The sequence below is a fragment of the Lontra canadensis genome, unplaced genomic scaffold (genome assembly GCF_010015895.1).
Source record: "Lontra canadensis isolate GAN:19392208 unplaced genomic scaffold, GSC_riverotter_1.0 scaffold94, whole genome shotgun sequence".
In the NCBI taxonomy this organism is placed as follows: domain Eukaryota; kingdom Metazoa; phylum Chordata; class Mammalia; order Carnivora; family Mustelidae; genus Lontra; species Lontra canadensis.
In genome coordinates, this window is record NW_022631088.1 from 2130242 (window position 1) to 2145794 (window position 15553).

The window sequence follows — 15553 nt, forward strand, 5'->3', positions numbered from 1 at the left end:
CCAGAGAGACCCAGGCCTTCTGCGTCTGGGCCCAAGACCTGCTCATCTAGCTCGCCTCGGCTCCTCTGCCTCCCCGCCCCCCAGCCCCCCGCCAGGGTCACGGCCATTCATACAGGACACTGGCTCCCTGCTCATCCCCGGACACACACAAGTGCTAGACACTGGGGGAGACGCCACTCACCTGTCGCCAAACATCTGGGGGGCAGTTTGCTCACGTGCGGGTAGCCTTGGCCACCTGAAGAGGCAGCTGGCGAGTGGGGTAAGTGGGGAAGTGGGCCACAGGGTTCTTGCTCCTACCATGAATGAAGAAGAGGAGGGGAAAGGAGGAAGAACATGTTTACCCTCCGTCCCCCTCCGCCTCAGCCCTTTACACACTGGTCTGCTAAGCGCTGTCCCCACATCACAGTGTCCGATTCTCCCACTAACTCCCCTCCTGTGGACGACTAAGACTGAGAGAAGTAAGTGACTTTCTCAAGGTCTCCCAGCTCATAAGTGAAATTCAAGGCCATGAGTGTCTAACTCCTTAGACCGCGCTTTGAAGCATTCTTCAGGGAGTGGGTCAGGAATGCCACCCAGAGAGGAACTCCATGGCCAAGGCCGCAGAGGCTGCTCTCGGAAGGCTGTTTTGGCCTCCTGTCTGCCCAGACTTCCCAGCCCTGGTGATCCCCGGGGAGTGGCCACCTTTGCTCAGTGGGGGAGCCTCTGGTCCTTCCAAAAAGGGGACAGCAAAGCTCTTTGCCTTTGTCTCTCTACCTGTCCCTCACCTCCAAAGAGGGACAGAGGGGACCACATCTGGGCTCGTGCACTACAGCCCGGAGCACTCAGGGAAGAAAGAATGGCTCACCTGTTGGCTGGTGCCTCTCACCCAACCTGCATTCCGTTGAGTCAGGGGAAGCAGTGACTCAAGGTCTTGTGGTCCACTCTGGAACACAGAGGGTCATCCCCAGCCCCAGGGGCCAGGCTCTGGGCAGCAGCCCTCTAGGGAGAGCCACCCCTGCCCCACCTGCAACAAGCCTCAAGTCTTTCGGTCCCCCCGGAGCCAACTCGCTGGTGTTCTCCTCCCCAGAGACTGAGGCAGCCCAGCTGGATCTTCCCTCTCATTCTTCCCCCTCCCTCTGCTCCCCTCCCCTCCCTCTGCCTTCCCTTCTCCTCCCCCATCTTTCTTTCCCTCCTCCCGCTTCTCATCCCTCTCTTCCTCCTCCCATACCCAAATCTCTCCGGGGGTCCAGGACTTGAAGTTCATATAAACGATGCAGTGAGTACAGCCCCCTCCCCCATCAACCCACAGTGCTCACAGTGTTCATGGGAATAAAAATAATTGCACCACCATTTATTGAGCACCTACTAGAGGTTAGGTGCTTTGCTAAGTACTTTATAGGGATTCCATGAGAGCAACCTGTTAGAGGCACTATTTCCTTTTATTTTGCACCAAGGAACTGAAACACTGAAAAGCCCAATGACTTGTCTATTGTCACACAGCTAGGTAGGACATGGAAGACTATAGATTCAAACTCAGACCACACATGAGATCTCTTAGGATCATTGGCTCTAACTTCCTCCTACCCAGGACTCACTGATCATTGATTCCCCCAGAGGTTGCTTAAGGCCCCATAGCAGACCCCCCCAACATTACACCAGCCTGTCTTCTGCCAGCCAGTCCGGGAGCCCCACCACAGAACTCGCTCTGCCCAGGATGCCACCATCCGTTCATCTCAGGGTCTCTGTCTTGCTCACTACAGCCCTGCAGATGAGGGTAGAGGAGCATTCTGGGAAAACGGGGGGTAGGGGGCCTGCAGCGTCTCCCCCCACCCCATCTGTCCGCCCATCCAGGAGCCCTCCCTCTGAGATGTCACATGAACTCATCATTAACAAAAGCTCAGGGCAGAGGTGGGAGTGCAGCCACAGCTGTGGGAATGGAGCTGGGAAGGAGGGAGGCAGCCAGCCAAAGATGTCCCCAACTTCCGGCTGCCCCTTGGAGCAGAAGGAGGCCTGTCAGATGTGGGAGGACACAGGGCGACCCCCAGCTGAGGAAAGATGCTAAGCTTGGGCCTCTTGCCAGGCCTAAAGAGGGTCTGACCCTGGCTCAGCCGTCTGGGACAGAGCAGCTGACTTGGTCAGCAATAGGGTCCTTGCCCATCCCCTGCATTTGCGGGTCACAGCCCCCCTAGGTGTGGGCCATTAAGGGATCAAGAAAGCAGAGTGCCTCGGGGCACCTGGGTGGCAGTGGGTTAAAAAAAAAAAAAAAAAGCCTCTGCTTTCGGCTCAGAGGGTCCTGGGATCGAGCCCCACATCGGGCTCTCTGCTCAGCAGGGAGCCTGCTTTCCCCTCTCTCTGTCTGCCTCTCTGCCTATTTGTGATCTCTGTCAAATAAATAAATAAAATATTAAAAAAAAAAAAAGAAAGAAAGAAAGCAAGCAAGCAAGCAAGCAGAGAGCCTCTGTTGCTGGCCTGCTGAGCACCCAGACTAAATGGGTGTAAACACCAGGGACTGAGAGGAGGCAGGAAATGGATCCATTTCACAGAGGAGGAAACTGAGGCCCAGGGTGGTTAGGTGCTTTCCTGCTAAGCCATGTGTCTTCAGTCTTCTGTCACACACGCTGCCTGGGGGGGAATGTGAGTGGAACGATTGGTAAAGAAACGGCCAGGGTCTGCTGGGTGGGCAGACCTCTCCAGCTCTCATCAGAGCCTGGCACCTGGTCCCAGCTCAAGAGGCCCCAGGACCCTCTGAAACGAGTGCTGGGCCCAAGCTTCAGCTTTGCCAGGCAGGAGCTGGATGAGCCCCATTCAGGGGGCATCTGTAACGAGGAGGCTGCAGTCCCGCCCAGCTCCCCATCATGCTGGAGTCAGGGGCTCGGGCAAGATCCTGCAGGAGAACAGGCTTCCACACTGGTAAAACTTCACACAAACAGAAAATGATGTTTATTAAAATAAACGATAAAATAAACGATGTTTATTAAAAAAGCTACCTGCCTCTCTGTGGCCCCCTCGTGAAGGGTCTGGAGCTCCCCGGACTGCTGGAGGTAGGGGTGTCTGGGCTGTTGGTGGTGGTGGTGGTGTCACCTGCTCTCTTTCCTAGCTGGGTCCCCATGTCCCCTGAGGCTCTGTGGGGGCAGGTTGGCAGTCTAGCAGGGTGTCTTCCTAGGAGATGTAAGATAATGGGTTTTAGACCCCTGGTAGCTCTGTGTCCTAGAACGGGGGCCTCAGTTTCCTCACATGTAAGATAACAACCCTCCTGGCTTGTGAAGACCCAGAGGCCGGGGGGTGGGGTGGTGAAAATCTGCATCCGATCCCCAAGCTAGGTGCCCTGCAAGGACCTCACTTATCCCCAGGAAGTACGCTTCTTTAATTTTCTCACACGCCCTTGTGGGGCCGCACCGGAATAGGGTGCAGGCCTCTGAGGCAGACAGAGCGCAGGGCGAGCATCAGAAGCCCTCGAGGATTCCCTGAGGTCAGAGCACTTTTCCAGGCAAGGACCTTCAGCAGGTCTCTGAGGCAGGGAGGGCGGGGCCTGCGTCCCTGTGATCCCCAAGGGCCCCCTCATTCCTGGCACTTGACTGCATGGGTGGAGATGCCCCTGGTGGGCTCCAGGCTAGAATCCACGGTCTGGCCTCTGTCTGAGCATCCCGGGCCGAGGCGGCTTCCGGATGCTCTGCCCTCCAATTCCCTCTCTGGGGGAGAAAGAAACAGAAAATAAAGTTCTTCTTTCCATCACATGTGTCATCTCCGGGTCTAAGTAAAGAGTGTCAGGAGAGTGACAAGCTAAACACTGCTGACTACTGTGGCTTCGAGGCAGCACCAGGGAAAAGAGGCCACGTCGGAAATAATGTGGTCCACCCTGTTTTGGGGGCCTCACCCTGCAATTAATCAGCACTTGAAATGGGGGGGAGCAAGGAAAAGATGGGGGAGGGTCTGCGCACTCACCCTGGAGAGTAGGGAGGCTGCTGATTAAAGGGACAGACACTGTCCCTTCTCTTGGGGGGTGTGGTGGAGGGGGTCTAATGATGGAGGAGACAGCGTCCAGGGCAAAATCATGAATCGGTTTGCTTATTTTGAATTCAAACCCGTGTTGTGAAGCTGCAGCGTGGCTCTCCTCCCGCCCTCCCTCAGAAATCCCTGGGATTATCATTCAATCCGATTTAGCCGCTGCCCTCTGGGGGCCTAAATGTTAGAACAGATGAGGCTGATGGGTACACACACACACACACACACACACACACAAGCATTTAATCAGTCTGGCAGGAGGGACTGTTTATAGAAATGATTTCATTTATTTTACTTCCAGTATCAAGCAGGCTTGGCAGGGAATCAGCCTTTCCTCTGGGTAGGCTGGTAAACTTTGCAACTTGCTTGCAAGCTTGTTTTAAACACGCAGCCTCATAGGACTAAGGATGGTTTGGGGCCTGGTTCCAGCCTCCGCTTCCCGTTTTCGACTCACCTGAGTCATTAATTTTTTTTTAAAGATTTTATTTATTTATTTGACAGACAGAGATCACAAGTACGCAGAGAGACAGGCAGAAAGAGAGGAGGAAGCAGGCTCCCCGGAGCCTGAGATCATGACCTGAGCTGAAGGCAGAGGCTTTAACCCACTGAGCCACCCAGGCACCCCGAGTCATTAATTTTGAAGGTGCTGGAGCGCCATGCCACAAGCGTCTGGGTTTCAGGATTGGCATTCCCGTGGCTGCTCCTGCCCATAGTGGAGGGGGTGAGCCCCTTGTGGCTGGGACTGTCTTCTGGCATTGAGGAGCTGCCGGCCAGGGCTCCAGAGGAGACCCGGAGCCCAGATTCAGCCCCCAGGGGACAGGGCAGCTGTGCCTCCCTCAGAGGTGGACGTGTGCCCAGGCTTCTAGGGGGCCCGAGAGCAGGAAGCGCGTGGACGACTGTCCTCTGAGGCCCTGTGGCAGGGGTGGGGACTTGATCCCTTGGTCTTTCAGGCCCTGAGGATCAGTAATTAATCCACTAAAGAGGCTTGGTTGTTTTGATCTGACTCAGAGCACTGCCCCCCACCACACCCAGTCCCCTTTGTACGCCCTGAGGGCTCAGAGACCAGACAAGACTAAAACCCACAGAGGGGTCAGAGGGGAGGGCCTGGCAATTAACCCCACATCCTGAGCAGGGTGGGGTAGGTGGGGGGGGGGTGTCGCTGGGGGGGGGGAGGGGCTGGCTGCCAGCTGCCACGCCAAGGGGGAGGCTTCCAGGGGTACCCACAGGTGGCATTCCAGCCCCCAGCCCCCCATCATTCCTGCCCCGCACCACCTCCCGGCGGCAGCACCGTGGCCCAGGCCTGAGAAGCATCATCGATGCCCCGCGGCAGACAGGCCCGTGGGGTTCTTGACCAGGCCTCTTCCCGGGTGGGACCCTGCCCCCTGCCCCCAGCTTGGAGCGGCAGCTGATTCTACCCCCCTGCCCCCCACCCCCGCACCGCTCGTACCGCCTCCCCGCCCCCCACTCTACGTTAGGGGGAGAATAACCTGTGATAATTTCTTCTTCTTTTTTCTGGCAACTAATGGACTCCTTAAATAGCAAAAATTGCGGCCTGTAATTAAGATCTTGCTTTTTAAATGATTAATCATTGTAACCCCTTTGAGCAGTTTCCTACTTTCCTCCCTTCTCACATTGAAATGCAGATCGCTGGCGGGGGAGGGAGGTGCTCCGGAGCCACGGAGGAGCAATTCAACCTTCCCAGCTGTCTCTCTCGTCTCTGTCGTTCCAGGCCGCCTCCCGGCCTGTCCAGACACCGCCTGCCTCAGAGAGCGCAGCCCCACTCCGCCGCACGCCTGGGGCCTGGCTTGGGGGGGCACCAGCGGGTCTGCCTCTGAGCCTGACCCTGGCGTAGCAGCCCAGCCACTGGCTCTTGGAAACTTCTAGAAAAGCAGATCACGTTTGGGGAGCACCTCTTACGTGTCCAGCCCGTTAGTACTAAGATCTCATTCAATGTTCACAACAAGGAGATGTGAAGGAGCCCCATTTCCACAGAGGGACAAATGGAGGTACAAATTCACCGAAGCGGTGAGTGCTACCAGAATTTCAAACAAGGAAGGACAGGCTGATGCCGAAGGGAGGCTTGATTTACTCCTCCCTGGGATGGACAGGCAGGCACAGGACTCCTTACTAAACACACAGGCACACACACACACACACACACACACACACACACACATTCCTCGACAGTGGGTGAAGTTCTCTCTGGGTTGATGGTCTTTAAGCCATCCTGGCAAACAAGCATTTATATATGGGCCCACAGAAGTGTTTTCCAAGCCTTTTCTCCCTTTGGGCCATACACAGATGGACAACGTGATCTGGGGATGGTACAGCGTAAGAGCTAGCAGGGGAATTGGAACCTCGTGTGTCTGTACCCCTCACCTTACTTAAGAGCACCCCAGGGCTCAGAGGTGAGGGAATTTGGCCGGGATCACAAACCGTATACACAGGGCTTAGCAGTAGGCCAGGCCCCTCGCAAGTGCTCATGGTGTTGAATGAGTCAACGGGCAGATTTCTTCCTTAAGGGCTTTGCTGATGCATTTCTCAGAACCAATTTGTGTGTGCGCTGGTTGCTGCTGGTTGCGGTTGCGGGCAGGGGGAGCAGGCTGAGAAGAGGTACGAGAGAGAGAGAAGAGACTCAGGGATGAACGGGTGTGCCGTGTGTGTTTGGACAAGATCGCTGCACAGGGCACTGGGCTGGGGAGGCTGAAAGGCCCACAAACTCCTGGCGAAGCGGAGACGTGTGCATGGAAATATCCAGCGACCCTTCCTTGTTAAGATCCTAGAAGCCATGTCTGGTGGGTAGGCGATGACACCAGCCCCACGGAAGGCGATTTGGCAAGATATGAGGAAATGACAAGTTGCATATAAGCTTTCGTCCCACAGTCCCCTTCTGCGAATTTATCTCACGGACACACACACTCACACTTGTGAGAACGGACTCACGCTCGAGGTTACTCATAGTGACATTTGCAAAAGTGAAAGGTTGAAACAGAGCAAATGGACCCTTGAGAGAGGACCTCTTACGTGATCCCATGAAGCTGAGTTAAATGCGGGAGAAAATAAGAATACAGGTTTGTAGGGGTGCCTGGGTGGCTCAGTGGGTTAAAGCCTCTGCCTTGGGTTCAGGTCATGATCCCAGGGTCCTGGGATCGAGCCCCGCATTGGGCTCTCTGCTCAGCGGGGAGCCTGCTTCCTCCTCTCTCTCTGCCTGCCTCTCTGCCCACTTGTGATCTCTGTCTGTCAAATAAACAAATAAAATCTTAAAAAAAAAAAGAATACAGATTTGTATTGGCTTGTTTATGTGGCAAGAAACTCTGGGAGGATACATAAGAAATGAACATTTCTTTTTAGGGAGCAGCGAGAACGGGGCGGACGTGGGACAAGGACCTGAAGGACACTTCTTACCTCAAAACTTTTGTATATTTGTCCTAGGTGAAAGTATTAGTTATTCAAAAATGACTAAACATGGATGACCTTTAACACCCTCACCGCCAGGGCACATGCTGGCTCACAGGCTCAGACACAGGTCAGCCGCCCCATCAGTGGGCCGCAGGTGTATCAGGACACATGCCCGCTGCAGCGGGTCCATAGGCTCTGAGGACGTGCCCTGCTTCAGGCATCAAGTGAAGACATCTGCTGGGGTGTCCAGGGGTGAAGGCAGGGCAGGTCCGCAGCTGGCTGTCCTTCCTGAGGGAGGCTCCAGCTTCCTTGGCCTTTTGCTCTCCTGGTCCCACGTTGGGACTCACCGCACAATCTAGGCATCACTGCGTGCCCACCTTTGTCTTGCCCTTTTAGAGACTTGGCGTGGTTCAAGGCACTGCTCCAGCCACGTGCGTCCATAGTAAATGTGCATGTGCAAACACGCGCATGCACACACGCACACGCACATGGTCACACACACAGGCCTGGCCTGGGCCAATCTGCAAGTCATGGATGCTTCAGCCACTGCCAGGAATGAGAGACGAGGAGTGCTGAGTGCGGATGTAGGGGAGAAGGAGCTGGAAGAACCAAAGGAACTGGACCCTTCCATTCTTGCCGGAACCTCCCAATGGCCAGCCCCTAAGCCGGGAAGGAGGGCCCGCGTCCCTTGGGCCCATGAGAAGTAGCAAGCACGAGTCAGAAGTCAGACCGCCCTGGATTCAAATCCCAGCCCCACCTTGGGGTCCTGGCCAGGTGCTGGACTGGAGTGTGTCATTAACACCGGCAGGTGTGTGAGGTCAGGCACGCAGGAGTCAGCTGGGCTTGCTAAGGTCTGACCGCTGGTAAGTGGCCAAGCCAGGGTCCCACGGAGCAGGCTGGCCTAGCCCCTGTGCTCTGCCCTCCCCTACACAGGGGGCCACCTCTCTCCCATGAGCGGCTTCTGTAGGTGTAGTCTGGGTGCAGGTGCCCAACAGGTGCTAGCAAGCGGAAGGGTCATTATCAGGGCTGTTTCTGCTCTTGACCCCTGTAAGAGGGGGCTCACTGGCTGTTGCTTGGGCAGGACACCTGGTGGCTAAAGGGTCAGTTGCCTGGTCCTGCTAGGGTCCCAGGGAACCTGGTGGTCGTCCTCGGGGAGTGCCTTTGCTGCCTGAAACCCCCTGGGAATGAGGTATCCTGGGGCAAGGGCAGCTCAGGGGCCACTGCCCTCTGGGAAGGGGCAGCCTGGCTCACTGTGCCCCAAGTCAAGGCTCTGTCCCAGATCCTCATACCCTACCATGGCCATGCTGTCTCCCCTTCCCCCCGCTCTGAGTAGCGCAAGCCCTTTGTCACTCTGAAAGCTCATGACCCGGGAATATGAGCCCCGGGCTGTCCCACCAAGTCTGATCGGATTGTTTTTGGCTGCAAGGAAGCAACAGCCGACAGACAGGACAGAGCTTCACCAATGCAGGCTCATTCACCTCACACAGCGGGAGGGCTGCACATGGTACTTCCCAAGTCGTCCCAGGAGCTCAGCGATGTCAGGGAATGGGTTCAGCATCTCTCGTGGCCCTGGGACTTGAAACCCAGACCCTCTTCACGCCGTCCCCTCAACAACATGTCATGGTAGCCTATCTGGAGGAAGGACCCGCAAAGTGATACCTCATCCTGGGCATCAGATGCCAGGGGCACTGGACCACCTTGGTACCCACAAAGTCTTGGGAGGGGGGCCTGGTGGATACAGGGGGAATTGTGTGGCTCCCAGACTTCCCCCATCCCCGGACACCTAGGCCTGGCCTGGAGGAGCAGGGAAGGGAGCTGAGCTGCTCCCTTCTCTCCCCACCCCAAGCCCACATTCCAGGACATCTCTCAGAGCTGGGTCAGGCCAGCCCAGCTTGTTCCCATCCTCCCTGGGCATGATGAATGCCAGAGCCGCTCACAGAGTCACAATCGCCAAATTAGGTTGCCAAAGGCATCCTAAGCCCAGCCTGGAAACACCTCCCCAGCTGAAAGGAGGCGCGTCTGGACGGAGCAAACGTCTTTATTCAGCTCTAACTGACGTTTCACAGACGTCTGTAACTCCGTCTGGAGGGACACAAAGCGCCCCCAGGCTCAGCCCAGGCAGCGTCTTTATGTCGCCCCCTTTCATCTGGCAAAGTGTACGCACTGCCTGGGCCGTCCTGAGGCCAGGACAAAGGCGGGTGCTGCACACACAGGCCGCTGGTGGGCCTTTCCCTCCCAGAGGGCGTTATGCTAATCAGGCCCGCGGGACCCCTCCTGCATATCGATGGGCTGGGGACCGGGAGAGTCCTGGCTCCCCCAGAGAAGGGGTGGCCTGGCCAATCAGGTCTGAGAGGGGGGGTCGGCCTGGACTCAGCTGGCTGAGGCAGAGGGGGAAGGGACCCTGGTGCTCAGCAGAGGGGATCCATGGTCCCCAGGGGAGGAGCACGTGACCCTCTCCAATCACAGGCAGATCTCTGAACAGGTCCTTTCCTCTAAGGAGAGGATCCATATCTTCTGCCAGATGCTCCTAAAGGCAAGTCTTACTGCTGGGCTCAGCCAACCTCCCATTTCACAGATGGAAAAGCTGAGGCCCAGAGAACAGACACTCCTTACCCAATGTCACAAGTTAAGTTAGTGGTAGCACTCGGGCCTCTGTCCCTGCCCAGAGCGTCTCTCTGCTGTCAGAGGCCACATCCTTGTGAGCTTACAGAGAGGGGCAGGTGCTATAAGGAGACATTGCAGGTTCAAGGAGGAGGGACCAGGAGGATGAGGGAGCGTGCCACAGCCCCCCAGGGCCACTGCTCCTCAGCCACAGCCCAGCGTTGCCAGGTCCTCGAGAGAAGACTCAGATAGATATTTTTTAACGTATCAAATTTGCCACTTAAAAAAAATGAGGTTCATATTTTAAAGCCTCTGGAAGGGTGGGGAGGGGTGGCCTGCGTGGCCAGCAGGTTGCTGGGTTTGAGACCTTTGCTTCTGGCCTCACTGAGATCCCCAACCTCTATTCCCAGGGCTGCAGGCAAGGGACGCTTGACCGTGGCCACCAGCTCAGATTCTCCCTGTGCAGAAGTTCTCGCTTGTGCAGAAGTCAAGACTGGGCTGTGATGCCAGCCTGGTGTCCAGAAACCCACTCCAGCTGTCCTTGGTGCCCTGGAGCCCATCTGCAGCCCTCTGACTGGGTGGCTTCTGCTCTGGGCTGTCAGCTCAGGCTGAGATGCCCTATCTCCAGGGAGTGCCGGTCCCTTGCCTTTCCTGGGCCATGCTGTTTTCCTGGCTGGAGGCAGAAATGACAGGTTAATGGCGGTCTGTACTGGTCCCCACAGGGTGCCCTGACCTTCCCTCTAGGCTTGGCATGATCCTACAGAGCATCCTTAGAAGGGGTGAGTGGGGAGGGACACGAAGGAGGAGAGAGTCAGAGACAGAGAACACCAGAGAGAGAGAGATAAGAGAGAAAAATAGAGAAGATGGGAAGGAAAGAGGGGGAATCAGGCAGATATAGGAGGAGAGAAGAAGAGGGGAAATCAAAGGGAGAGGTGGAGGAGAGGCTGTGGATGGGGGTAGAGACAGAAGGGAGATGGAGAGAGAGGAAGAGAGAACAAGACCCACACAAGCAGAGAGAGCCAGACAGACAGAAAGAGGAGGGGAGGCTGAACCCACTGATCCACGTAGGCAGGTGCCCCAGGAGAGGAGGCAAGAAGGGGAGGGCAGGCGGGAGGTGGGGGGTGCTCACTCCAGGTGCCCTCAGGCTCCGCAGACCCAGGCCCCCCCCTCCCTCGGCAGGGCCATCTGGGCCCTGCTGGGAGGCTCTGAGCAGAGAGCATAGCGCCCTCTGTCCGAGCTGATCTGCTCTTGGCTCTGAAGCTCAGGTGGGGTCAGCGCCAGCTCCGTGCTGGGTCAGTGGCAGACTTCCAGAACTGACCCACTGGGGCTCCGGAGGGCAGGAAGAGGCTTCTCACTGAGACCCCAGGGAGGCCTTCCAGACGGGGGCTTTATTCAACCCTTCAAAGGAGGTCCCATTCAGCTTGGGAAGAATGAGACCCAAATTTCCAAATTCTTTTTTTTTTTTCTAAGATTTTATTTATTTATTTGACAGAGAGAGAGCGAGCGTGCTCAAGCAGGCAGAGCAGCAGGCAGAGGGAGAGAAATAAGCAGACACCCCGTGGAGCAGGGGCTCCATCCCAGGCAGAACCCTGGGATCATGACCTGAGCTGAAGGCAGATGCTTAACTGACCGAGCCACCGAGGCCCCCCATTTCCAAATTCTTAAAAATTTTCTTTTTGAAAGAGTATTAATTTTTAAGATGATAAAGGAAAAATATGTTTGCTGTGTTGGCACAGGAGGGATCAAAAGTTAAGTTTTTCCCAGCAGCTTCCCTGAGTACCCTCGGGGGGACAGGGTCTGAGTCCTTCAAGCAAAATCCACAAGGGGTTCCCTCCTCTCTCCCTCCCCTCGGCTGAAGGGACTGGCATCCGTGCCCGCTCTGCCTGCTGGACCCCACAGCGGCCTCTCTCAGGAACGTACAGGAGGGCCAGGACCTCCGTGAAGCAGCTTTTTACAAGCACCCACGCGCGTGTGTAAGTGTGTAAGTGTGTAAGTGTGCGTATCGTCCACTTTCCAGGGGTGGTTCCTGGTGTGTCCAAGGGTCAGCTAGGGGACCTCTCTTTCAGTCAGTGGTAGCAGCCGACCAGAGGCTAGAAGATGGCTTGGGCACTGGCGGCCACTCGCAGCTACGGCCTTTGGGACATCTGACTTGGGGGGCGGGGGGTCTTGGTGCTCAGTATCACAAGGAGGGAAATTTCAGGGACAGGAGAGATAGCGTTAGCCCAGTGGGGGTGGTTTCAGGGGAAAGAAGAGCAGACCGGCCAGACTCATCCCTTTGTCTGCTCAGTGATCGATCCCTTCTATCAAGCATTTTCAGGGATGTTTCTCTCACGTGCATTTAATTCTGTGCATAAATGCTCCATGTTTTTAGTTTAAAAAAAACCATAAAGATACATGTGAATATGTCCTCTTTCTCATAAGCAACATGGTAGTACATTCACTTCTACAGGTCTAGGACCGGTTAGAGGTGAGTACACCCAACCGCGCTTACGGGCTTGCTAGGCAGTTGCAAAAGGCTCACCAGGGGTAATGGATGTTTACCCGAAAAGCATTGACTGTAACCCCACAAAGGTCAGACTCTACCTAATCTCTCCTCTGTGCCAAGCCCTCCATTACGCCGTGGGGGAGCCAGAAATGAATGTTCTGTCCTTGTGGACATTGTGTCCTAGCATGGTATACCGTCTAGGCACGTGCTGCGTATGCCCTCTGATGTGTGCTCGGTGGGAGCTTTGCCCGTGGTGAAATGGCATTCAGGAAGGTTCTATAGAGCAGGGACACTGGAAAGAATTCTCAAAGGGGGAGTAGGAGTGGTGGCGGCAGTCACGGTTTCAGCCATGCTCCGGAGGCCTGGGGGTTCAAGTTCTGACCCTGCCGTATGCTGAGTGAATGACTTCCTGTGGGCCAAGTCCCTAGAAGTCAGCCCGCACACAGTAGGGCTTTGTGTGTTATTAGTCTTTGTATGTTATTAGTCTTTCCTCCTATCCTGTCCTGACCAGCTACTGCGTCAGTGGTCTTGGACTTGCCTCCCTGTAGAGCCTGTGCTTATGGTGTTGGGGGCCTCCCTGCACCCCTGCATCCCAGCATCTGGCCCGATGGGGGACAAATGGTAACTGCGCATCGAAGTATATTTGCTCTGGGAAGAATTTCTGACCATCGTCCCATATAGTGATAAACATGGACCCTGGCCTTTTCTCCCTCTTGGGTGAGAGGTGCTCAGCTGTGGCTGCAGACCCTCCCCCAGATCTCTCTCCCTGCCACCAACTGCCAAAGCCACCCTACACCCCATCTCTCTGCCAGCTTCCCCCAGGGCAGATCCTAACAGCCCTGGATGGAAGAGTCGGGTTTGGGGTGGGGCGTGGGCAGGCAGCCGCCCTGCCAGCACAGATGGAGAGCGGGCTCCTTACATCCAGAGGGACACTGACGAGCCAGGTGGGCCCAGCTGGGAACAGCCAGCGTGGACAGGGCCCCATAATCAGAGAAACCGGTGTCGGAGTGCCATCCCCGGGGGAAATGGGAGAGTCTGGGGAAGGGAGGGGAGCCCGGAGGGCAGGGGAATGCCTCTGGGGTAGAATCCAAACAGGGTATGTTCCTAACATCCATGACGTCTCCTAAGCAACACATCCCCTGCCCGACCCTTCCACGTGCCCACAGCTCCCAGCTGAGAGTGACCAGAGCACACGCTACAGTGTGCCAGGGCTGAGGGCCCCCGGATCATGCCCTTCCTGAGGCATCTTGGTCTCCTGCGTCCTCCATGCCTCATACACAACCAAGTGGACTGTTGGCTCCTTTTTGCTGCTTGAAGGAAGAACTGAACTCCCGCAGTTGGGGAGAGACAGGAGGGGTAGAGGGATCAGACAGAGCTGTGTTCAAATCTCTGTTCCTCACCTATTAGCTGTGTGGCTTTGGGCAAGTCACTTAGCTCCTCTGAGCCTCAGTTTCTTGGTCTGTGAAATGGGAAGCTCAGTGCCTACCTCCCCGGTTCAATAAGCCGCTGTTTGCCAAGGAGGTGCACAGTGCGCTGGTGCCTTCGTGGAGGCTCGGTGAACGGGGAAGAACTTTCTCTGAGTCTCCACACGTCTCCGTCTATGCATGCTGCGGCTCTCTCTTTCAGGACCCCATCTCTGCCCCCTCTTGGGTCCCATGCAGCTCTCTAACTGCTCAAGACCCCGCCTGGCCCACAACGGACCAGGCACAGGGACAGCAAGCTGCCCACCTTCATCCTAATGGAACCTGGAGGCCACCTCTTCTGTCCCCTCTGGGGTCCCTGCCTCCTTCCCCGTCCTCCGTTTTCTCAGACCCAAAAGGACATCCCAGAGCACAACTCAAGCTGGAAGCTTCTGGGGTTCATGAGAAAAGCCCCGCACTGGTGCGGAGGTGTCCCCAAGGCCTGGGTGCCTCACATCCTGCATGCCTGCCTGCTCCTCGGAGAAGGGTCCGGGTACCTCCTATTTTCCCAGCCAGGAGGCCTTCGGGTTCCCACATTACCACATGAATGGGGCACAAGCCCCTGGTCCACTCGAGCAAACAATTTGGCTAGCAAATTGACATAATTATGAGAGACAGAGAGGGAAGAAAGCGGCCCCCACCCCGGAGGCCCCCCAGCGGGTGGCTCCCGCCGAGCTCCTCCCTGGCTTTGTGGGCCGGGCGCTCAGGGCTGATTAGAAACCGTGTGGCCTTTTCAAGAGCCCTAAGTGATTGGCCCCCTTAATCTGATTACAATTTGCAGAGCCCCTCCAGCCGCCTCTGAAGGGCCTTTCTCAAGCACCCCCGCTCTATGGTGCGCACACATGCACACACACGCACACACACACACTTAGCACCCACTTGGGCCTGCTGGTGGGGGCTCTGCTTCTCTTTGTCCACGCCTCACGTCCTCAGTCGGGGACCCTCAGTGGGTCAGTGGCTGCCCTCGGGCCCCAGTCCCCTCAAGGTATGCCCTCAACTTCAGACACATGTTGGGCGTCGGCGACCTCCTAACACATGGGGTCCCCTATCTTGAGGGTCTCACACAGATACCCTGCCCGGGTGAGGGGCACGTGGGGACGCCCCGTCCTTCCCCATCACCATCCTTCGTCAGAGAGGCCACTCCGGGCATCCAGTTCTGGGCTGTGTGACCCCATCAGGGGCATCCCTCTCTCCACAGCAGCTATATTTCTGGGGCTCAGGCTGCAGCTCCCAGGGGATTAGGCCCAGCGGGCAGCCTGGACAGCTCCGGCACAGGCTGCCCAGTCTACCCCCCCCTGGGAACTCAGCCCTCCACAGCCACTTTGTAGCTCTTAATCCCCGAGGCTAAGCCACAATGGCTCCTTTTCCCATACTTGTTCTCGCAGGCCCCAGCCTGGCTTCCCACCCCAAATGGAGGCCCCCTTCCCCCCGGGGCAGCCACTCAGGATGAGGGTGGGGTCCGGGGCAAATCTGGGGCCAAGGCAGAAGGCGACAGAAGATGGGGCTCTAGCCTTGTTAGCGAACCACACGTCCCCCAGGAGGAGCAAGTTGGGCGTGAGCCGGTAGGGAACATGCCTAGCGACCTCCTGGTTGACCCCCCCCCCCAGAGGCTGCTGCACCTCCATAC